Below are 24,392 nucleotides of genomic sequence, written 5' to 3'. Positions count from 1 at the left end.
AATCAGTTTAAAGCCCCTAGGAAGACATCCCTGACTCGCTGGCTGAGAGGCAGAGTTGAACTGATGGCTGATGTTTGTTTTCTGCAATGAAACTTCCCACAGATGATATTGAAGGTTGAAGAGCCTTTCCAAGACAGACTGGAATATTTTATGTAAACAAATAAGTGGACTGAATGCTGTGCAAAATGGCATATTACAGAGGCTGTAAGCATTTTGCCACATCTCTTGCACAAACAGCCAGGCTCATAACCATTTATGCCACCTGTAATTAAAAATGAGATAATCCCAGCAATTCGAGAAAGTGTTATATGATTAATATCCATTTCCTAGTTGCCTGCTGCAGTGGAAGATAATTAATTGTAAAGACATTTTTAGAAGCAATGCAACAATCTTCTATAACCAAAAGCAAATGTTTAAAAAGTAAGAAAATTGATAATGCAATTAATTATGTGGATATTACAATAATCTAACCTCCTTGGTAGAAAGTTGGTGCCTAGGGACAGTATTATTCACACATTAAATTGAAATGAACAATAATATTCTCTTTATCATTGCAGTCTAGGAGATGACAGACGTAACATAGCTGCAGCCCTGCGGAGTTGCTTAGGTTGAGATTTCAGAGCAGTTCTTGAAGATGCAGATCTGTATTCAGCAGTAGATATTCATAGGTCTGTCCCTATATATCCTAAAAGGATGTTTCAGCCAGAGATTTTAAGACTTACCCTGAATGTATTCATCAGCTTTACATTGTATCAATGCTCCCAAATTTCACAGATGGATTTGTATCTAGGTGATGGGTTAATAACACTGTGTAATCCAACTCCTTTCCAGCTTTAACCTGTGTTTTAAATGCATTAATGTCACAAGTCAGCATTCGCTGAACACGTCTTTTTGTTAATTGTAAACATTATATTTCAAACTTAGACATATTATTTCCAAAACAAACATTAATGAAGGGAACCATAAACATAAACACTTATTTTTTAAAATGCTGATTTACAAGAAAATAAATAAAAGATATTGTTGATAGTAGATATGGAAAATAATACACAGTTACTGCAAGCTGTTGTGCTGAACATTTTCTTGAAGGACTGTAAACTCTTAACCAATTGGGTATATGGTTATAATTTACATACAGTATTTTGCTAATATTACAGATGGCAGTAGAAGCTCAAGATTAAATTACTTACCTGGTATTCAATTAGACTTCAACAGGTTGCTTATAACAAGAAAATGAGCATTTAAAGTCATATCAGTTGTAACAGTAAAATGATAATGCACAAGTAGGTAAAATACAGCACCGATAGTAAAGAAAATGGCAGGAATTGAATTAACTCTGAATAGGTGTGTGTAATAATGTGGGTTTATTATATATAGTGTATGTGTGCTTTGTTGTTTATTCATTATAAAGGAGAGAGGTCAATATGAGCTTTATTAGTAAAAATGAAGAAAATATATATGTTGTGAATAGTAGGAAAAAGTTTGCATGAAATATAGAGGCATAAAAGGAAGTTTTTGTGTTTGACTTGTTGATTGTTGATTTATTTGTGTGTATATATACACAGACATTATTTTTCTAATCTTAAGTAGTCCTTACAGCAAACCATGAAGTGTCTGCTGTCTGATTCTCTTTCCTATGGGGAATCGATATGCCGTTCAGAGGAAGAGTATGATGTGCCGGGCAGTGCCCTGTTGTTGAGATGCAGAGCAGAGGAGGCTCAGAAGCTGAAGGCAACATGAAGGAGTGGAGATTCATGAAATAGTTGCTCTGCAAGAACTTTGCTGTATGAGTTTTGAACCTGATATCTGATTTCTGCTGCCTTCCAGCTGACTTGATGTTGTGGCACACAGTGTCTCACGGGCTCTGCCTCTATCTGGGGGAAACCCGGACTTGCAGCAGGTCCTGTGGGTTTCAGCAGGTATTTGTCAAGAGAACCTGTGATTCTTCTTGTTATAGTTGAAATAGAGCCCAAACAAAAAAAAAAAAAGGGTAATTTTTGACCCTTATTCAGAAACGATCCCAGATTCATGGATTAGGTGAATGACATCAAGCTTGTTCTTATTTCTTTTTGTAGCCTGTATGTTGTATGGCCCTGGGCTTGAGTCAAGATGGCTTGAGCTAGCAGAGCTGTAGCAAGACTCGACGCTGTGAGCGGAGTGCATATTTCACACAGTGCTGTCCATTGGTTCAATCAGGAGGTCGTCACCTGTAGCAGGCAATTCAGAAGTAGCTACATTTCATCTCTTTTTCCTTATAAATGCACTTAGAGCCCATGCCATAGCACAAAAACTCTTCAAGCTACCCAAGCATCAAATCACATGAAAATAAAAACACTGCCCATAACAACCAAAAAAAAAAATTAAAAATCCACCTTTGGACATTTAGATCCATATCCTGTAAAGGAGCTGCATGCTTAATTCTGCGTGTGGTTTGAATTAAGCAGCTGCTTGTGTTCTTCAGGGCTTGGAGACATATATTGCACAGTGCTTAAATTTGTTGCTGGCATGTTAAGACCATGATATTCTAATGTACATGTCCTGAATTATATAATACTACTGAGCACCCTTTCTCATTTTCTTAATGCTGTGAGTCATTCAGCTTCTGGGCATTAGTTAAGTTGTTACATAGATGATTTCCCTCATAATTGTAGACAGTTTTGCTGCCTTGTTTTTCTCTTTTTCTTTGGCAAACAGGATTGTTTCACTAGTGGTAATAGAGTTGCCTGTTGCTATTGCGAGTTTAGCCAGCTGTGAAGCTGCACTTACATTTGTTATTACCCTGCACTTGGTTATGAAATGCAGCCTATTAATTATTTCCCTAAAATGTAGCCACTGGGCCTGATCCTGGGGGATATTCTACTTTCTCCTGCTGCTTTACATTTCCATTCATTTTAATGGCAGTTCAGGCTGTTTCTTTAGGTTTATGTGTAATTTCCCTTGGCTGTCACTGCCGGTTCCTTCTAGATACTTCAGTCAGTATTTTCCACTGTTGATTAAATTCTGCTCAGGAGCTGTCATCATAACTTCTGGTGTCTTATTTCCCCCTCAATGCTATAGTTGAACATTGGGGTGTACAGGGGTAGAGGTTGGGGGTACAACACTTCTGACTCATTGTGGAACAGCTTTCCAGAGTAATACCCATCTTTAAGCATTAAAACGTTTGACCCATAACCCACCTTGGTTGCTGCATTGGACATAATAGCTCCATTTTGGCTTTTTTTCCTTTGGCTCTGACTGGTAGTACAGTGGACTTGTTGGGAAGTTAATAGCTATCATGACAATTTTTATTTTCTAAATGAAACAATGCCCCCTGGTGCTCTAGGATTCAAGAGGTCTGATTTTACAGTCAAAACAAAAATAAAACCAAATAAAATCTTTTCAGACAGATACTTCTTGTCCCTAAATCTGCCAGCTACCACTCAAATGCTGTCATTGTCACTCATAGGAGATAGGAAAGAACACTGTCAGCACTGAGCAACAAAGAGAAGCCACAAGGAGGGTAAAAGGGAATAAAAGCACACTGGAAAAGAGACACACGTTAGTTAGGCAGAGTAAAAGCAAATTACAGAAGAGAAAAATAAAATGAAAGGGTCAAGACAGGAAACAGTCTAATGAAAGGAGCAGTCAGAGAAAAGTAAAATTAAAACGGTCTGCTTAATGAAATGTAAAATCTAGATAGTGGCAGAGAAGAAGCAATAATATTAAAAAATTGAAGTACTTTTTTACAAAAAGATGGAATTTAATAAAGGTATTACAGAAGAGAAGGGCAAAGAGGGTAAGTGTGAAAAACATGCAATCAAGAGCATTAAATTAAAATGGAAAATCCAAAAAGGAAGAGAAAATAGAAGGTATATATTAAGTGCATGAATACTACAGAAATTAGTAGAATAAATGTAGTTTGGTATCTTCTGTGGACTAACAAAATAGGTTATTGATGCAGAAATTTAAACCAAAGTCCCTCCGGAGTAAAAATATAATCAAGCTGATAAGGAATGAACTGAAACAGTTGATGTCTCTTTAGTTTACCCTGTCACTACCAATTGATTCTTTAAAAATTAAGATGCTAAATTACAAAATGATTTGTGATGGGCACGGTGCGCATGTGAACCACAAGAACATTGCTTGTCCTGTTTGCAGACAGCAAACTCTGGCACAGCGTGCCTTCTTGCAGCCTTACAGCTGATGCGAATCTCAGCTTCTGAAGACTGATCGATAGAGCAGAGACTGCCATGAATCACCAACTCTGATGGAGTGTGGGGCTATGAACGCTACCAGAGCTTTCTGTAAAGCCAAAACAGACAGGAAAAATGAAGGCAAAGGAAAGGCAAAGGAAACCACCCCATTGCTGCAGCTGCAAGACATGTAAACAACCCATGCTCTCAGTTTTTTTTCAGTCGCAGACAAGGATAAAATAGCACAGCTCAGAAGCAGGGATGTCTGAAAATGGCTTTAAGGTAGCTTTATGTTCCCACAGTCCTGGAGCAGCAATGAGTCAGTCAAGTCCCTCACTGTAAGTTAGAATAGCCTGAAGGCTGCTCTAAATCATTCTGGCTGCCAGTGACCCTGTAACAGCAGTGAGGGGTTGCTGGGGCATAGCAGTCTTGGCTGTACTTCTCTTCCTTTGGCCATGTCCTCTAGCCCGGCCAGGGGAGCTGTCAGGAGCAGGGTGAGGGGAAATCAGGGAGAAAGAGTGAAGGGAAAGCATAGAAACGACCATGTTGCCTGTTCTGCTGGAAGACCCCTGCTTCTGCTGCAGCTGGCAGAGGTCCAGTGGCTGGTGGTGGGGACTGATCCCAGCACAGGCAGGAGAGATTCTGTGGCTCTGCCATGGCCATGTGCAGTGGTAGGGTTTGGTTTTAATAGTCTGCTTTTCAAAGGTGTTTTTGGAGAGTTCTTCAGATGACAGTCCTCTTTTCCTGGGAATCTCATTGTGATGGTGACTACACGTTGTCACAACAACTACAACGTGTCCTACACGTTGGCAGGTGTTCAGTCTGTCACGACCATGGTCAATTTTATTATACGAATGTTAATCAGATACTATTCCTTACCCGGTATCATTTGGCCTAGCAACAGCAATATTAAAATTAATACTGCAATGTGGATTTATACCACTGGGTGTACGTTGTGATTTTAATTTGGTTTTTATTTACCTGCTCTCATAAACTAAATGCATATTCCAGACTGGGATAAAAAATGAGACTGTGATTTGGGTTTTTCCTTTCTTTTTTTCTCTTAAGAGAAAATTTCTAAAGAATTCAAATACCAAATATCGGCAATAACTTTTTGTTCAGTAATCCAAACTTGAGATATTTACATTTTGCATTTGGATGGGTTGCTGCTCTTGTCAGTCACCTCTGAGGTAACTCTATATGTGATGGAAGCTGCAGTTAAGAGTGTGATGTGTTTCCAAACTCTTCTAAAAGTGTCCCAATATTGCTACTTCAGTGTGAACAAAATGTTTGTGACTTTGAAGATCATGATGCCTTCCAAACCGAAGAGCAGGCTTTCTGAAACCTTCCCTTCCTGCCACTGAGCAGTCAACAGCCCAACCTTACTGGTGGGTAGCCCTCAGATTTGGAACGCTGTCAAACTGACTAGTAATAACAGGTAATTGAGCGGGCTGTTAGAGGAGATCCTGCAGCAGAGGAGAAATTATTATCCCTTTTAATAATTCCTTAAAAGCAGTTCCCAAAATTTCATTTTCAGTCAACTGGGTATTCCATGATGTGCAATGGAAGTAGAGTGATTTTTAAGACCATTGGTTTTGTAAGTAGTAGATGTCTCCTGTCTTGCATATCTCTGCAGTTATGGAGAGACATAAGCATAACCTGCACATCCAACACAAAGGATATAGTTTAAACTTCTATTTTAGTAAAAGTGTAATGAGGTACCTTCCCCACTGACTAAACCTCCGTGAAGGCAGAGATAGAAGGTCACAGATATTCACCCACTCGCTGCTTCTAGTTATCTGAGGCAAAAGGATACAATCCCTTGACAACCAAATTGTAGAAGAACGGTAGTTTGTAGCCACAGTGGTTACATGTGGGGTGCATGTGAGGGAGCACAGATGTTATAATCCATAACTAAATGTAATGCCATTGATACTGTAGCTTATAATGTCTTGGCTTTTTCTGCTAATTTAGAACAGAAGTTTTTAAAGGGAAAAAGAAAGATGTATGTGTTGGTTGGATGTATGTCAACACTGGTTGACACAGTCAGCAGCTGAAAACTAGATCTTCAGGGTGTAAATTCATTTAGCTCAGTTGATGCCAGGAGAGCTGTACCAGTCTGCAATAGTTTAATCTCTGTCCCGAGGACACCCAGTACCTTCAGCAGGAACCGCTTACACAGGATCGGCAGAGTTCCTTGGAAGGGATTCAGTGCTTTACTGCCAGGAGCTTCAGCACCAGCAATGGTCCTGAAGATCTAGTGCTGCCAGAAAAGACACATAACCTCTGTCTATTGCCTTTGATCACAACTGAGGGGAAAACTGATTCTTGTTATCTTCGAGTCTGAAAACTGCTAACGTCCCAAAATATTGAAGATCATCTGTTTCTGTGTGGTTTGCCTGCTGCTGTCTTCTCGCTGGCCTTTTTAGGCAGGACAGATTGCAGCAATTAATGCTGGTGTGTGGAAGATTGTTCCAGGGTCTTACCTGTGTCCACCCAGACACAAAGACCTTCCTACAATGGTGAGCATTTCATCCCATACACATTATCATCTTAAAAATACCTAGCAGTTCACCAGGTTGAGCAGTCACTGCAGCTAGTTCTGGTTCACAAAACAGAGGAACCTGTGTAGTAGCTTGGGGCAAGTGGTGAAAACCGGATATTCTCTGCACCCCCATTTAATGCATAGGGCAGTACTGGAGACTACTTGTAGATGTATTCCTTTGCATGGGAGAGCCCACTGAGCAGGTATCTTTGATTTAGCAGCAGGATGGAGCTGAAATCATGTCCTGACATGCAAGCATTTTGGATTATTTAATAGTTTAATTTTTCCTTGAGGATTGATGGCTTAGTCTGTCATTTATTTGTTTGAGATATTTTATGATCTGATAATTTCTCCTCACATATTATAGTCAGGCATATTATGTATCATTTTTGCTTTATGTTTTCTATTACTGGGAATTAATTTTTCACACGGTATCTTCATTTAATTATACAATACAATCGCATGTGCACTTTGCATGAATAGGAAGAATCTGTTTTAATTTAGCCATTATATATTTTGCTATCTTGGGTTTTCCAGTTAAAATTCCCAAGTTTTTTGTTTTACCATAACAATAGTCATATTCATTGCTTTGTACATTATAACAAAAGCACTCAGATGTCAGTTCATAGATTGACATAATCAGCTTTGTCTCTTAATTAGAAAAGAGAATAAAGCTGTTTAGGGGTGTCAATAAAATGACAGATGTACCATTAACAGGAGGCTACACTGGATCAGAATGGTGCAATGCTTGGAACTGAAATGTTAAAATTTTTTACTGATAACCTTTCATTTCTAATTTTCATTTTCTTAAGGCTTTTTTTCTAATTGAAAAATAATAAAGCCAAAGGAACATAATACAGCATATAAATGGAACAATTATTGGTGATGGAGAACTTAAATTCCTTCTGTAAAGACACAAGTTTATAACCAAAGCAGAGCTATAGCTAGGAAAACCTGTTACTCAGGATTCCTGCCTACCCTCGAAACAAAATTCAGCATAGCCTATGCACCCTTTGGCCATGCCTTTGATGCACTCCTTGTCATCCCTATGATGTCACCATTTGTGTATGAGCAACAGGACAGTGTGTAGATTTTAATATGAAATCCAGGACATACCCCATACCTGACTTCTCGGAGCATCACACAACATGAAATCTTTACAGTTAGTCTGAATAATCAGGCTAGTAATGACTTCGGTGAGTCCATATTTTGCACTTTTCTCCATCAGTTTACAATGCTGTTGATATCTATCCTTTGGCTTAATGGAGGTCCATTGTACTTGTAAGACACAGTGGCTTTCAGCTGGAACAAATAAAAATTGCAGAATATGACTGATCTCCAAATATTCAAATATTGGGACAATGGGAAGTAGATGCTTCGGGATTCAGGCATACAGATGGAAATAAGACTGCAAGCTACATCTATATCAATCTAAGGTGGCTCGTCCCAGCAGGATCTGATGTCCAGGGCATTCACAAGACCCAGCATCTAATATCAAGTTTACTGGCAACCTGAGCTAAGGGATTTTCAGAATTCCTACAGACCCAACTGTCTTCTGGCAAGCAATATTAAGGTCCTTCTAGGAAGAAATCTGGGCTGAATGTCTATTCAGCATCAGCCATATGACAAAATTCAAGCTGCAAAGGGCTAGCTGCTAGGTCAAGTAGCCAGCCACATGAGAGAGCACCCTTGAGTGTTCTCTAAAACACCCACACCTATGGCTTTCTGTACCAGATGAGTGGCTGCACAGCCAGTCTCGGAGGTGTTTGAGCAAGGGGAATGATGAATGAGTGAGCTGCCTGGCCGTTGTCCCAAGTTTGCATCCATTTCTGCACAGTAATAGTAACATGGATGAGTCATCCTGAATCTTTGTCTCTTTCTCTGGCTGTATCCACTATCTTTTCATTAGAACCTGTAACGCTTATTATCTCCCCAACGAAGCTGTTTTAAACTTTTAAGAGTCCATAAAGCTTTGTCGCTTCCGTGAATTCTGTGTCCCTTGTATAGGCAGCTGCCTCATCTGGTGTTTGGGATTCAGAATTTAATTATGTGGGGCTTCAAAACAGGTGTAATAGTACTCAGTTAGAATAGGTGGTTGGAAAATATTGAGCATTTCTTTAATGAAATTTCTAATTTTCAAATTCAAGCCTTTTACTTGATGGAAAATAGAAATTACTATTACCTGCACCAGGGAGTTGAGGTCTATCCTATACCCTTAAACTGAAGCAGGAAATTAGTTGCTGAGGTGAGCAGCTCTGGTGCCAGCATGATCCACAGCGGAATGCTCCAGCATGGGGCATAGGAGGTTCCCAAACTGGGAGAGCCAAGAGAGCCACCAGGACCCTGCAGCTCACATGACAGCAGCTGACAAGACCCAGGTGGCACCAGGAGCAATGGCAGCCAAGTCCCTACATGTATAAAAGAAGCCCTTAGGGTATGCTCATGAGCAGGAGCATCGTGAACTGGGCATGGTGTGGCAGTTTGTGCAGCAGTTCACGTAGAAAGGCATGCAGGAAGGGCGCTGAAGCTCTGCCACCTCAAGCAGGGAGCAATGGTGTCCACCCGGCGGAAAGCCAAGGCCTCTCTAAGCTCTGCACCCACCATGACTGACGCAGCTTCCCAGACAGAGCTCCATCGGGAACACGCTGCCACCCAGGTGTCCGGCTGCAGGGCGTGCCCCGGTTTTATGCCAGTATTGGACAACAGCAATGAGCACATCTGTGGGAGGTGCACCCAGGTAGAAGAACTCTGCTTGGTGAAGAGCTCCAGGAGAAGAGTAGGTTGAAAGAGCATCAGGGAGTGCGAAAGAGAGACTACTGGAATCACACCCTACCTTCCCTTAGACAGCCCAGCAGGAAGACAGGACTCATGATATGGAGGATTCCTTATCCTCTCTCCACCTGGCTGAACACCGTGACTTAAGGGATAGGTGGCAATGGCGACAAGTTCCTGCCTGGTGCAGCAGGAGTGTCTCCTGTGTGACTGCCCCACCTTCCCAGGTGCCCTTGCATAATAGGTATGAGGCTCTGCAAGTGGAACCAAACAATAATGAGGGCGATGGTTCGTCTAGCTTAGAGGTGTCACTGAGGGTAAGTCAGCCTACGCCCTGCATCAAAACTGGTTCCATAAAGCAAAAAGACGGGTCTTTGTCATAGCAGACTCCCTCCTGAAGGGAACAGAAGGTCCAACATGCAGACCAGACCCACTTCTTCGGGAAGTCTACTGCCTCCCTGGGGCCTGGGAAAAAGATGTGAAGAGAAAGCTTGTCACCCTGGTACAGCCCTCAGATTGCTCCTTTATTGATTTTTCAGGTAGGCAGTGATGAAGTTGCAACTAGAAGTCCAAGGGCGATCAAGAGAGACTTCAGGGCCTTGGGATGCCTAGTTAAAGGGTCAGGGGCACAAGTAGTATCGTCCTATATCTTTCCAGTTGCAGGGAATGATGAGGGAAGAAGCGGGAAGAGCCAGCAGATCAATACCTGACTTCAAGCCTAGTGTCACCAGAAGAATTCTGAGGTTTTTGATCATGGCTCGATCTACACGACACCAGGCCTGCTGGCAACAGACGAGGTACACCTGTCTCAATGCGGAAAAGGTTCCTTGCGCAGGAGACAGGAGGGCTCATTGAAAGAGCTTTCAAGTAGATTCGAAGGGGTGAAAGGATAAAACCAGGCTTGCTAGAGATAAGCCTGGAGGTGGCACACCAATATTTGAGGGGTAGTGTGCTACGCAGCAAGGCCCTTCGGTCTGCCACCTCAGTGGAGGTAGAGGATGGAGATCCATGTGGCAGCAGAGACGCAAGGGCTATGGATGTGTTAGAAACCATGGAAGCGCCTGAGAATGGTCACGTAGGAATTAGGCCTTCTCCCCCCAGAAAGGTGGCGGGATCAATAGCCCAGCTGAAGTGCATCTACACCAATGCATGCAGCATGGGCAACAAACAGGAGGAGCTGGAAGCCGTTGTGCAGCAGGGAAACGATGATATAGTTGCCATCACAGAAACATGGTAGGATGACTCGTGCAGCTGGAGTGCTGCAATGGATGGCTATAAGCTCTCCAGAACGGATAGGCAAGGGAGGAGAGGCAGTGGGGTAGCCCTGTATGTTAGGCAGCGTTTTGATTGCCAAGAGCTTAATGATGGTGATGATAGGGTTCAGTGCTTATGGGTAAGAATCAAGGGGAAGGCCAACAAGGCAGGTATCAGGGTGGGAGTGTGTTATAGACCACCCAGCCAGGATGAAGAGGCAGATGAAATACTCCATAAGCAGCTGGCAGATGTCTCACAATCTCTAGCCTGTTTTCTCACGCGGGAATTCAACTTAGCAGATGTCTGCTGGAAATACAATACAGCAAAGATGAAACAGTTCTGGAGGTTCCCGGAGTACGTGGACGATAACTTCATAACACAGCTGGTGAGTGAGCCAACTAGGGAAGGTGCCGTGCTGGTGCTGTTGTTTGCGACCAGAGAAGGACTTGTGGGGGATGTGATGGTTGGAGGCTGTTTTGGGCACAGTGATCATGAAATGACAGAGTTTTTGATTCTTGGAGAAGTAAGGAGGGCATTAGCAGAACTGCCACCTTGGATTTCTGGAGGGCAGACTTTGGCCTGTTTAGGAGCCTGGTTGGCAGAGTCCCCTGGGAGGCAGCCCTGAAGGGCAAAGGAGTCCAGGAAGGCTGGGCATTCTTTAAGGAGGAAATCTGAAAGGCGCAGGAGCAGGCCATCCCCATGTGCTGAATGACAAGCCAGCAGGGAAGAAGACTGGCCTGGCTGAACAGAGAGCTTTGGCTGGAACTCGGGAAAAAAGGAGAGTTTATAACGTTTGGAAGAAGGGGCAGGCAAGTCAGGAGAACTACAAGGATGCCGTGAATTTATGCAGGAGAAAATTAGGAGGGCCAAAGCCCAGCTAGAGCTTAACCTGTCTATTGCTGTAAAAGAAAATAAAAAATGTTTCTATAAATACATTAGCAACAAAAGGAGGGCTAAGGAGAATCTCCATCCTTTATTGGACACGAGGGGAAACACAGTGACAAAGGATGAGGAAACAGCTGAGGCACTTAATGCCTTCTTTGCCTCCACCTTTAATAGTAAGACCAGTTGTTCCCCAGGTGCCCAGCTCCCTGAGCTGGAAGACAGAGATGGGGAGCAGAATGAAGCCCCCACAATCCAAGGGGAAATGGTTAGCGACGTGCTACAGCACTGAGACACACACAGGTCTATGGGGCCAGATGGGATCCACCCAAGGATACTGAGGGAGCTGCAGAAGTCCTCACCAAGCCACTTTCAATCCTTTATCAGCAGTCCTGGCTAACCAGGGAGGTGCCAGTTGGCTGGAGGTTAGCAAATGTGATGCCCGTCTAGAAGAAGGGCCGGAAGGAGGATCTGAGGAACTACAGACCTGTCAGCCTGACTGCAGTGCTGGGGAAGGTTATGGAGCAGATCATGTTGAGTGCCATCACGCAGCATGTACAGGATAAGCAGGTGATCAGGCCCAATCAGCATGGGTTTATGAAAGGCAGGTCCTGCTTGACTAACCTGATCTCCCTCTATGACAAGGTGACCCACATAGTGGAGGAGGGAAAGGCTGCGGATGTTTTCTACCTGGACTTTAGTAAAGCCTTTGACACTGTTTCCCACAGCATTCTCCTGGAGAAACTGGCTGCTCATGGCTTGGACGGGCGTACATTTTGCTGGGTAAAAAACTGGTTGGATGGCCGGCCTAGAGGCCTAAATCCAGTTGGTGACTGGTCACAAGTGGTTGTTCCCCAGGGCTCAGTATGGGGGCCAGTTCTGGCCAATATCTTTATGAATGACCCGGAGGAGGGGATTGAATGCACCCTCAGTAAGTTTACAGACGACACCAAGTTGGGCAGGAGTGTGATGGGAAGAAGGCTCTGCAGAGGGATCTGGACAGGCTGGATCAATGGGCGGAGGCCAACTGTATAAGGTTCAACAAGGCCAAGTGCTGGGTCTTGCCCTTGGGTGACAGCAACCCCTTGCAACGCTACAGGCCTGGGGAGGAGTGGCTGGAGAGCTGCCTGGCAGAGAAGGACCTGGGGGTGTTCGTTGACAGCGGCTGAACATGTGCCAGGAGTGTGCTCAGGCGGCCAAGAAGGCCAACAGCATCCTGGCTTGTATCAGGAATAGTGTGGCCAGCAGGAGCAGGGAAGTGGTTGTGCCCCTGTACTCGGCGCTGGTGAGGCCACACCTTGAATACTGTGTTCAGTTTCAGGCCCCTCACTACAAGAAAGGCACTGAGGTGCTGGAGCGTGTCCAAAGAAGGGCAACAAAGCTGGTGAAGGGTCCAGAGCACAAGTCTTACGAGGAGCGTCTGAGGGACCTGGGGTTGTTCAGCCTGGAGAAAAGGAGGCTGAGGGGAGACCTTCTTGCTCTCTACAACTACCTGAAAGGAGGCTGTAGCGAGGTGGATGTTAATGTCTTCTCCCAAGTAACAAGCGATAGGACAAGAGGAAATGGCCTCTAGTTGTGCCAGGGGAGGTTTAGATTGGAGATTAGGAAAAATTTCTTCACTGGAAGGGTTGTCAAGCATTGGACCAGGCTGCCCAGGGAAGTGGTTGAGTCAGCATCCCTGGAGGTATTTAAAAGAGGTGTAGACATGACACTTAGGGACATGGTTTAGTGTTGGACTTGGCAGTGCTAGGTTAGTGGTTGGACTTGATGATCTTAAAGGTCTTTTCCAACCTAAATGATCCTATGATTCGATGCAATTATGCAATTGGACTGTTTCTGAAAAAAATTACAATATATTTCAGTAAATCTAGGACAGGCAAGTCTTGGACTCTTCAGAATGATGGTCCTTTTATCACCCAGTATTACTTTGTGCCAGAAGCAACTTAGGAAAACAATGAAACAAGTATTAATTTTCAATTGTAATATCTCTGATTACGGTCCCAAGTTGACATTTACTCAATTAAAAAAATTGAGAATTGTATTTATATTTTCTACTCCATCTTTCACAGCAGAGGGATTTAAAACATGTTCAGACCTACAATGTTCCAGTTACTGTTCCATCCTATGATCTTAAATTAATAATCTTTTTCTTTCCATGACTGCAGAATGAAAATGTAGTCTTGGTTTACCTAAAACTGGAATTAATTGGGTTACCTAAAACTGATGAGGATGTTGTACATTCCAGAGAACTCACACAAATACAAGGCCAGGATTTTCATTTAGGTTTAATCCTCATGCCCTTGAACACAGTACACTTTACATAAATATTTAAGAAAGACAGCTGCAGACCAATTAAAGGAATATATTTTCCAAGCATCAAACCATTGTTTTCAGGCAATAAACTGAAGCTCTTAAATTGATACATATTAAATCTGTTATGGGCTCAGCAGAGTTTTAGGCTCAGGAGAGGGAAAAGCATATGAGAGCACACCAGGGGGAGGTCAGGCAGAGATTGCCTGTGAGATACACAGCCCACCACCCAGCTCACAGGGTGTCTGCATGGGCTGCAGACAGCTGCAGGCTGCTCCACAAATCCGCCCAAGGAGGAGAGGGCACAATCATCCCTCTTGTTAGTCCTTTCAGCATCCTAGGAAATGCTGTGGGCACACTGAGAAGGCCGCAACTGTCTTCATTCTGATATTTGCTGAATAAAATTGAGGAGCAGCTGTTTTGTGGGAAATATATCTGAGATTTTTTTTTTAATCTTTAAAAACAGAAATATTTTAAGATCATTCAGAATTTCCCTCATAATGAGAGGTCTAGTTTCAGGCTAGTCCTACCCAGAAATGTGCAGTAGAAGTCTGCACTTCATACCTGCTCACTTCAGACTAGATACTCGATGAGTTGCTGTTACATAGCATATAGCATGGATTACAGAAGGGTGCTGATTATACACATGGTAATGCTACCCAGCCCTAGAAAAGTAAATTTACAAATAATCCCGTTTGTTGCCCCATAATTTTGACAGCTTGTTAAGGCAGGGACAGGACTTAGCCAACTATGAACTATGAGAAACTCTGGCTTGAAAAAGACTCATGTGTGCTATTGCAGGCAGGGGCAGAGCCAGAGCAGAGCTCAGAGAAAAAGGAGAAGGAGGGAAAGGGTGCAAGTGAAATGGAAAACAGATCAGTGAAGTTTTGGAAGAAGAGGAGGGATGTGAGGGAAGAGTGTAGAAGCATATCTGGGAAGAGGGAAGAAAGGAGAGACTTGCAACTAGTGAGGAGCAAAAGAGGAAGAGTGCGCATTGCAACATGCTTTCTGCTGAAATAAATCACCTGCAGTTGCTGCTGAGAGAAGTAAAATCACTTCAGATTGAGAATCTGAGATGTTAATCTAGGTTGGTGGCAGAAGCAGGAAAGAATGAATGTGGAGAAATAGGCTTGTAGCACTGGGAGGAAAAGAGAAAACAAAGATCTGGGAAGCAAGTATGTATAATACTTTAAAAGGAAAGAAGTCTTACTAATACTATGTTCATCTTACAAACTTTAAGGCTTTTGAAACATTCATCTGTGTACAGTATTCAGTTGCTGGTTTACTGCAATATATGCATGAGTGACAGGATTAGTTACCTTCTCTCAGTATATCATTTCAACTTCAAGTTGTATTTACAAATAAGTGGACTAAGTAAGACACCTGGGATATTTTTGAATTTATTCAGCTGTTCAGATTATACTTTGGAATTTTTCAATACATTTTTAAACAAAACATATACATCCTGACCGTTAATTATGTATGCGATTAATGAAATGTCTGTCATCTGAAGCTCTTGGGGGAGAAGAGGGAAATCGCTTGCAGATCGCCACGTGCTGTTGTGCTTCCACTTAGCGTATGCATGGCCATAACTGTGGGAGTCATGAAATCATTAATTAAAGACTTTATAGTTGTGTTGCATCCTTTTTCAAAGATTAAATGCAAATTTTTTTATTCATCTAAAGCTATGTGTGTGCAGATATTAAGACAGAGTAAGTGGCCCTGTTTCTGTAGTTAATTACCTCGATAAATCGGGAGTGGGCTGCTGGTATTTGAAAATCACGTGCACAGTAGACAGAGTGAGTAAGAAAACAGTTTTCTGCAGTGTTCTGTTGTTGGCCTAAATGGTATACAACGCAGTCAGGTCAAAAGGGTAGTACTGATACTCATAATACCACCATAGCTATAACATCAGAAGTTTGCTGCAATAAAACTAGATATTGCAATAAAACTAAATGTTTGTGTTACTATTACAAAAAAATTGCAACACCACTCAATTTTTCCTATGGTGAAATTACTCTCTGTTTGCATATATGCATATGGGTGTGCATATATAGAAATAAGTATCTTTATATACACTTAATCTGTGTTCATAAATACACGTGTATACGCACACATGCATTCTGAAAGAATTGTGGTTGCCTCTTGAAAATGGTTAATATTCCCTGGAAGGGGAAATGGAGAAAGGGAGTGATTTTATTGATTCAATCTCAATAACAAAGATAATTTTGCAATGGACAGTGTAGACATACACTGTAGAAAGGCTGTTCCTGTCCCCAGCTAAGATAGGAGACAACAGATGAGTATAGACAGGCAGGAAAGCATGGTGGGCAAACTGGACAAGACTCACCAACACCGTTACGCATCCTCGGTGCCCATGCAGTATGTATGTGGTCTGCAGTGGTGACAGTGGCGGTCAGGATTCAAGAAGGGATTTGACTGAACTGGAAATGAAAGCAGGTGGGCAATATTTGGACTAAGAATATATTGCACGAGATGAGAGCAGAGGCTCCCCAGATCTGAACAGGAGCTTGGTTTGAGAAGAAAATTAACAGTGGGCGAGTGAAGGGGCTGAATGGTGGTGGCAGGTCCCTGGAGGCACCCCAAGAGGGATGGGCAGCCGGGGCAGAAGTTTGCAGAGGGATCATGGGGAGGAGAAAAAGGTTTGCAGATGAGTGGGCCAGGAAAACTGGCATAAAAAAACAAATGTGGGACGAGACATGTAGGAGCGTCATCCTCTCTTTGCTACATAAGTGAGCAGCTCTAACCTATCTGTGTTATTAGTAAAGACCAATACTTCCAGAAAGCCTTTTCACTCCTTTTCTCTCTAGTGATTATAGAGAACTTAAAAGATGTCCGGCTTAACAAAGACACCAAGCTTTTGGACAGCTCAGTTACATTAAATGAAGGGTCTATTTTCATTACCTTTTTTGTTCTAATGAACATCCGGCATTATTTAGCATTCATACAGTTTTATAGAGAATAATATTTGATTTTTACAATTAATCTTTTTTTTTTTACTTCTGAAATTATATACTATATACTCAAAGAAAATACAGTTGCTGCACACAGAAGCGGCAATATCCTTCCATCTAACATTCTCCTCTGTTTCCTTGTTACTAGGGTTTTTTGAATGTGATAATGTCCTACCACTGCTTCTGAGATTTCCTGAATGTATTTGTTTGCTCTTTATTACGTAAGGAATGATTTCTGCCTGTTTGAATATATTTCTGTGGGGAGTGCTGACATTCTTATCCACACTTCACTTGTCATTTCTAGGCCAGACGGTTAATATGATTTCCTACTATGAGCTACTTCTTGTGTATAGTTTTAACATGTGTTGCAGCAAGGCAGTATATGAAAGTGCAGAAATGGCTTACAAAAGAGATGGATATTAGGCAAGAGTCGCTGGGTTCTCTTAGGTAAAGTCAGTTAATGTGCAGCATAAATGTGTTTCTGATAGTGGTAAAAGGAAATACTAGTGGACTTCATATTCTGATCCCATCCTTCTCACATCAATACAGGAAAAAAGTGTTTATGTTTGTGGGTTATACCAAAAGAGGGGCGGCTGCAAGCCTGCAAAGGAGGGATTAGCATTTCAAATGGCAAACTGGAAAACACAGAGGACTAATGAACAGCATCTGGACAGGACCACGGTCTTTTCTCTGGGAAAAGGCTGAGGGCTGTAACGGTTCCCAAGCTGGGTTTTTATCAACACAGTGGTGATTTTGCACAGAAAGCTGAGATTGTGCTGGGAGTCAAAGCTGGGTGAGTCACCCTCGAGATGGAAGAGGTAATTGTTCCACTGAGCTCAGTGCAGGACACTGCCGTAGAGGAAAGTGTGGGCTAACGTTAGAGAACCAAGGGGGGGTGTGGTGTGACATAAGTATGTGGAGGTCTAGAAAATAGTTATGAGGAAATACTGGAAGAAACTGAGGTTGTCTAACCTGAAAAGGACTAAGGGAGAACATAATAAGTACCTTGAAATACATTAAGTGCTCCTGCAGAAGTGGAGTCATTTATTCTTTTATCCTTCACAGGCAGAATGAGAAGTAGTGGGCTTCAGGTATGACATGAAGATAAAGGTTAGATATGAGGAGAAATTTTCTGATAATAAGGACAGATTGCTTGGGGAGGCTGTACAGACTCTGTTACTGAGTGTCTTTGAGAACAGCATAGACAAATATGAGGGAAGATATCGGTGCAAAACAGCACCCTACCTGGGATACGAGGCATGGAATAAATAACCTCTCATAACCCCTTCTTAGCCTCTTTTTCTTTGATTAGAGCTGAATTAAGAAAGGAAAAGCCCTGGCTGGGCAAGTGATCTCAAATGTAAAACATAATAGAATAAGCTAGGGCTTTGTCAAGGAAGGTGTTGAGTAGTCGTGGCTGCTCTCACTGACCTTACCTAGAGCAGAAACAAAGTAGGATTTCAAGGATGGGGCCATAAGCACTGAAATTATATTAACTTTTAATGTTGCTGACTTATTGTCACGTTGGCCAGGCCTTGCCTTTTCCATGAGTCCTATCCTGGCTGTTATGAAACGTTACATTACATTTTGTGTAGGACCTTTCTGGGAATTTTCAGCCTCTGATAAAACCTGAGGCAAAAGGGCTTTTTCAGAGGGCTTCCATTGTAGAACTGTTCAGATGACTTTCTCACAATGGTATTTACTTGCCTTTTGGCTTTTTAGGCAATGTCCCAACCAGTCACTACAGGTAGTGGTTGCATTTTTGGATGTGTCCTTCAGCACACCACAAGTTTGAAGTGTGAAGGGCTGGCATGTACAATGTCAACCTACAATTGTTGAGATAATTTAGCCTAAAAAACTGCAAAGGAATAAGATTTCCTAGAGAGTGATATTTGAGAGCTACTGAATGAGTTGTTGACTATTGATATTATTTTGGGATATTTAGGGGTGACCCAAATGAAATTACTGGACAAGAGAAAAAAGAAGAGGCTCCTTTGATGAACGGATTACAACACAAGTTAAGAGATCTTATCAACAAAAGGCTTGTATGATTTTACATTAAAAAATATATTTTTATTAGCATCCCAGAAGTTCTTGACATGAAAAGCTTTCAACAGAAGTGTTGCCTTTTTCTGTGGGAAAAAGAAAATCACTCTCATAATTCACTGGTTGGTTGGTTGGCTTGTTTTTGTCAGCATTTCTCCCAGTTTGTCTCACATTACCACTAGAGTCTACCCTTGCTGTACTGCTCCTTTTGGGAGCGCAGATGAAATCTTCTCTCCTTGGTGTGCTCTAAAGTATATTTGCTAATTTTTCCTGTCTTTCTCTTTTCTTTTACGAGTGATCTTTATGCTAGTGAAAAAGAGAAGGTTATCAGTACTGCAGCGTGAAATCACTTTACCTAGGCAAAAGTATAGGAGGCAGCAGTGTGAGGTTTTTTCCATCCCAGGGCTCTTGTTCCTTCGCTGAGTCAATCCATGTCTGCATCTCTATGTCAAGACTTGGCCTAATGCATCCATTTACTCCACATAAGCCTCCAAATAGTGATCAGATAGGAGCAGCATCTGGTCCTTACCTCTGTAGGAGGTATGTAAGCCGAGAATTCAAAGGTAGAAGGCTGTATATTGCTAAAACTCGTCTGGCTTTTTCTGCAGGGAATACTTTTTCATACCACATGTATTTATCCTGGAAAATTTAGAGTTCCAGGAAGTCACAGAGGCAGATAATCTAGACGGGTTATTTAAGGCATGCACCATTTTATAAATATCAAAAGATTGTGTTGTGGACAGATATTTGGAAGATAATATTTTTTCTGTCCTCATAGGTTCAAAACACCTAATGCTATGAGGAGGTCTGAGGGGAAAACTGTAACTGCTAAATTGAAAAAAATAGGAAGATAGGCTTGCTGGCTTTCTCTTGTCCTAAGTTTCCTGTGCTGTCTCTCTCATAATACAAGAAGACACTCCAGACACCACATTTCTGGGGATTACCTTTCTTGGGGTTGAAGCCTTTGGCCTCATTCTTTTCCTCACAGTTTGAGTGTTCATAAGCCCCTGGAAAGACACTGTCTGTCATGTCTTGTTGCTTAAATATTGTGATCAAGCCTGTGAATAATCTCAAACTGTCTTGACATGTTCATAATAGCTTTTGTTCTACTTCTGTACCCATCTATTTCCATTCCTTAAAGTCCCCCAGCATGGTGTGTTCCAGCTTGGATGTGGTATGTGACAGTTTGACCAGAGGCGCTATGGGAAAATCAGACCAATACCTTTAATTTTTGTGGATGTGACAAATGGTGTGGTGGTAAACGACCCTTGGTGGTAAACAGTATTGTTAGACCTTCTTCTCCCCAGCTTGCTGTTTTTTTCACCCTTTGATGAAAGTTGTTGAGAAGTGGTCAGCTGAAGCGGTCGTACCCTGCAGAGTGACGTGTTCATGTAGGGCTTTTTCAGCTGCGCTGTGTGCAGTGAAGGCTGCATTAACACCAGATGCCAATCATACACCACCGGTGGATTTGCAAGATTATAGGACAGGAAAAAAGATTAAGGTTAAGCACAGGGCACAATAGAGATTACTTATGGTAATGAATTGTATAATTTTTCTAGACAGATCTGGATTAATGTTTATCCCAGGCAAGAGATTACTGTATGTCTGATTCTAGTTGTAAACAGACATTATTAAACAGAAGGTTTATGTTCATGAAATGCGACTATGGGTGTTAAAGCACTTATGATTTATTATGTGCAAAGAGAAAAATTAACCTGTTCATCTGCTATAGTACAAGATGCGCTGTGGATTTTTGCATAATTTGGAAGGCATCTGCTCCTTTGGAATACAAATAACCAGTGAAATGAGAAGGATTCTCCTCTCATTTACACTGATCCTGCGCCCAGCACTGCAGAGGAGCTGAAGTGGTGTAACCAGCAAAAGAAGAGTCTTGTGTGCTTTTATAAAGCAATAATATTTCTGTGAGAGATAATGTTGACAAAGCCTATTTGTTTGTGAATCTTTAGGGTATTTTCTTTACAATTAAATAAAAAAGGTTAATGTTCAGAGAGCTTAACAAATTACCTTATTTGGGTTTCCCAAATAAATCCCTTTCACTAACAGGAAACATAATGTTTAAAGATGTTGGATTTTAAAAAATATATTTTAAATTTATTTTTCATATAATTTGTATTGCAGATGATTTTTCTGCTGCTTTGTTGCATCACTGCTGCTTAGCATAAGTGAGACATAGGTACAACATCCACATTTTTTAATACTGCCTTACCTCAGTAGCTAAATAATCATGCCAGAGTCAGTGACTTTTGTGGTTTGGGTGAGCTGGAAAATCTCCCTTAAGGAAACTAAACAATGAAACTTTCCTTCTTTGACCGAGTAGACATTTCAACTTTATTACTTGCTAACAAGGAAGTATCTTTTCTCTGTGAAAGCAAAGAAAAATTACAGTTATCAAAATCTGTTAATTCTATTTATGGGCTGTATTTGTAGCCAGCTGATTTTTGCATAATGCCATTTGAAATCATCCATTTAACAACGATGGATAATACAACTGCATTGCTTTCCCTCCACTTTGTAACTGATCCGTCTACTTATAGATGGCATTGGACATGTTGTTGATGCTTTATTTGTAAAATTCACTCACATTTGTGAGAAGTTTGTCTGTTGAGTCTTACTGACTTCAGAGAGGCGTCTCAGACAAGATATTCCTGTATATAAGCACAAGCAGCCCAGTCTGTAAAAAAGATAGGAATGTGGAGCAAAAAGGCCTGGGAATATTACAAGGTGTGCTAAGTGAATTAAAATTTAAGCAGTTAAACCAGGACTGAATAAAACATAATCTGGTAAGATGTTCTGAATGCTTCACTTTACAAAGTTGCTGCCTTAAATTGCCATCGAAGCACTTCATATTGCTTTTTTATATTTCTTAACTGTATTTTACATTTGATAAAATATATAATGAGAAGAGTTTAATTTTAACATTTTTAATACTTTGCCTAATTATCAAATTTTACAACAGCTGTGAAGTGTGAGTCCAGCGTTAAAGTTTGTCAACAAATTAATTAACCAGTAGAAGTTTCTCTGGGCTTTGTTAATGGTTCAGTGTAGCATCTGAAGATGATGGGAACTTCTGGAGGAACCCAGGAGGCGGGTGAGAGTCCTGAAGGAAGCTGGGGTCAGCTGAATTGCACTGCTTAAAAGTTTGTGCAGCGAAGCATTGTACTTTGGGAGGCACTAAAATATACGCAGCTCTCTTTTCTTTGCTGTGTGTTGGCAGACATCTATAAGTCATGAAGATGACCTCCACCTTCCAAAGAGAAGGAAAGCTAGAAATGAAGACGCATTTCTGTTATCAGTCTGCTGTGGGTCGTAAGTTGAACTGGTGTTATATTTTCCTCTGAAAGCCACATAGCCTTGACATGGTGTTTAACAGTGTTAAGCTTATTGCTGCTGAGCTAAACATGTCTGAAGCAAACGATGACCCTCACGTCTTTGCAATAGCAAAATGTCTTCCTGATGTGATCCCACAGACTTGGAGCATTAAGTTAATTTTCCCCTGGATTTCTGAGCTGCCTCCTTTTTACCCGGCGGAGAGCTTGTGAAGAATACAGCTTCTGACCGAATGACAGAACGTGGAGGGTGAAATTAGATGCATTCAATTAGAAGATGACAAAAAGCCTATCTAAATATTTGTCAGGATGGAACTTACGGGATGTAGTGTCCAGCCCGGGAAGTGAAGGGAGGCTGCTCTCAGGACTTAATAGTTGGGGGGGTCGGGTGGGGGGAATGGGTAAATCATCCAGGTTCTTTATGGGCTTGGAGAGGATAATTGAGGGTATCGAGTGGGCTGTTGTGCTTCCAGGGCTGGTGATCCGTCTCGTGTAATCTCAGATTAGTTCTTTTCTTGTATTCACTTAATACAGAATTAACCGTTACAAAGTTTTGTGGACGACTTGAGTAAGTAGTGTTATTTGACTGCTAGAGGATGGATAATGCAGTGTTTATGGGCAGTATTGAAAAAAGAGGTGCTCCACCTTCCCCACAAAAAAAACCACCACAAAACAAACAAAACCCCAAAGCCACAAAACCCGAAGAAACAAAAAAGCCAGGGCAAACGTGTCTGCTGTGAGATTGTCAGGTTTGGACCAGAGGGTTGCTGGTTTTCCAGAGGACAAAAGGATGTTCTTGAAAATTAACACTCAGAATTAGCAGTCCGTTAAACAGAAAGAGATCAGGATATGCAACTTGGTTTGGCCACGTTTGTTTATCTGTAAATTAGATTTATAGCAACTTTTTAAAGTGAGAGATCAAATCCCTTGTAATTTCCTGCTCAGAAAGTTTCAATTATGAAAATAAAAATTTTAAATGCAGCATGTCATGTTGACCTTTTTTTTTTAAATTTTCTGTTACGGCAGTTTAAGGGAGAATGTGACTATGATAGGGTTAATCCAGCTACATAAAAATCCATGCTGTGTATGATAGTAGTAAAGCTTGTGATCCCTTGATCTTTGATTAGATCCAAGCTAGTAAATATCTTGTGTTTAATCAAAATGAGTTGTTCTGCATGTAGTATAAGTCACCTTCACAGATGGGATGTAGCAGCAGAGTTGTTCGTGAATATTTGTTTTAATCCTTTCCAGAGCAAGCACGCTTTATGTTTCTTTGTTGTAAATCAGATTCAAGCAACTAAAGACCAGCACGAAGGAAAGACATTTACTTGCAGTCAGGAATAGGACAGTGTGGGAATCTTTTTTTCCTTTTTAAAGAAAAATGTAACTTATTAGATTTTTAAAAGGTATTTTATACTATTCCATAAACATAACTAACACACCGTGGCTCTTTTAGACGGGATGCAAATATCGTTATCTAGAATTTCATCTTAAACTGTTCATACACATTCCTAGCTTAGGATACTATAAATATATGGAGACCAAGATTTATTATGGTAAACGTTTGGCCTCTATCATTATTCTATATTTTAAAGATATTTAGTTGGAATGGTAGCTGGTCTGTGTGCTGCTGAACTGAAATTCTTAATGCATTATCTGTAAGGCTAGTTGTTTTGTGTGGTATGTTGGCGTCCTATTTACCTAAATCTGTCATAATTGCCTTCCAATACATCTTCCTCTGACACTCCAAATATTGAAAATGAGAGGACTCTTTGCTGGGAGATTTTCTGCCGAATGTCATTTTTCTGTGTTCTTAACTTGATGGTAATAACTGGATGACCTGTAGTTAAATGCATCTCAGTTTCTCTCACTTATTTTTCCTAATCACCACACAGAGCCTTCTGTGCTCAGAGGTGTGATTAGATTTAACCTGCCGTCATATCTGAAGAACTTTCTGTACAACATATTATACATTGCAAGAATTATATATGTAGATGGTGGGTCTAAGTGTAATATATAAATAGATATAAAGATGAGTTGCTTTCATGTCAAGGTTAATTCCTTTTTTTTTTTTTTCTGTTTTTAACAG

General features: G+C 41.4%; 1 protein-coding gene across 2 annotated transcripts in view; it reads left to right on the top strand.

The window, feature by feature from the left end:
* The window catches only part of CYP7B1 (cytochrome P450 family 7 subfamily B member 1), a 139,709-nt gene that overhangs the window by 89,856 nt on the left and 25,461 nt on the right, over positions 1–24,392 (top strand). The window lies entirely within an intron of this gene.

Source organism: Phalacrocorax aristotelis, chromosome 2 (genome assembly GCF_949628215.1).
Source record: "Phalacrocorax aristotelis chromosome 2, bGulAri2.1, whole genome shotgun sequence".
NCBI classification, from domain to species: Eukaryota; Metazoa; Chordata; class Aves; order Suliformes; family Phalacrocoracidae; genus Phalacrocorax; species Phalacrocorax aristotelis.
Note: the sequence above shows the minus strand (reverse complement) of the source record. Positions and strands in the feature narration are given on the sequence as shown.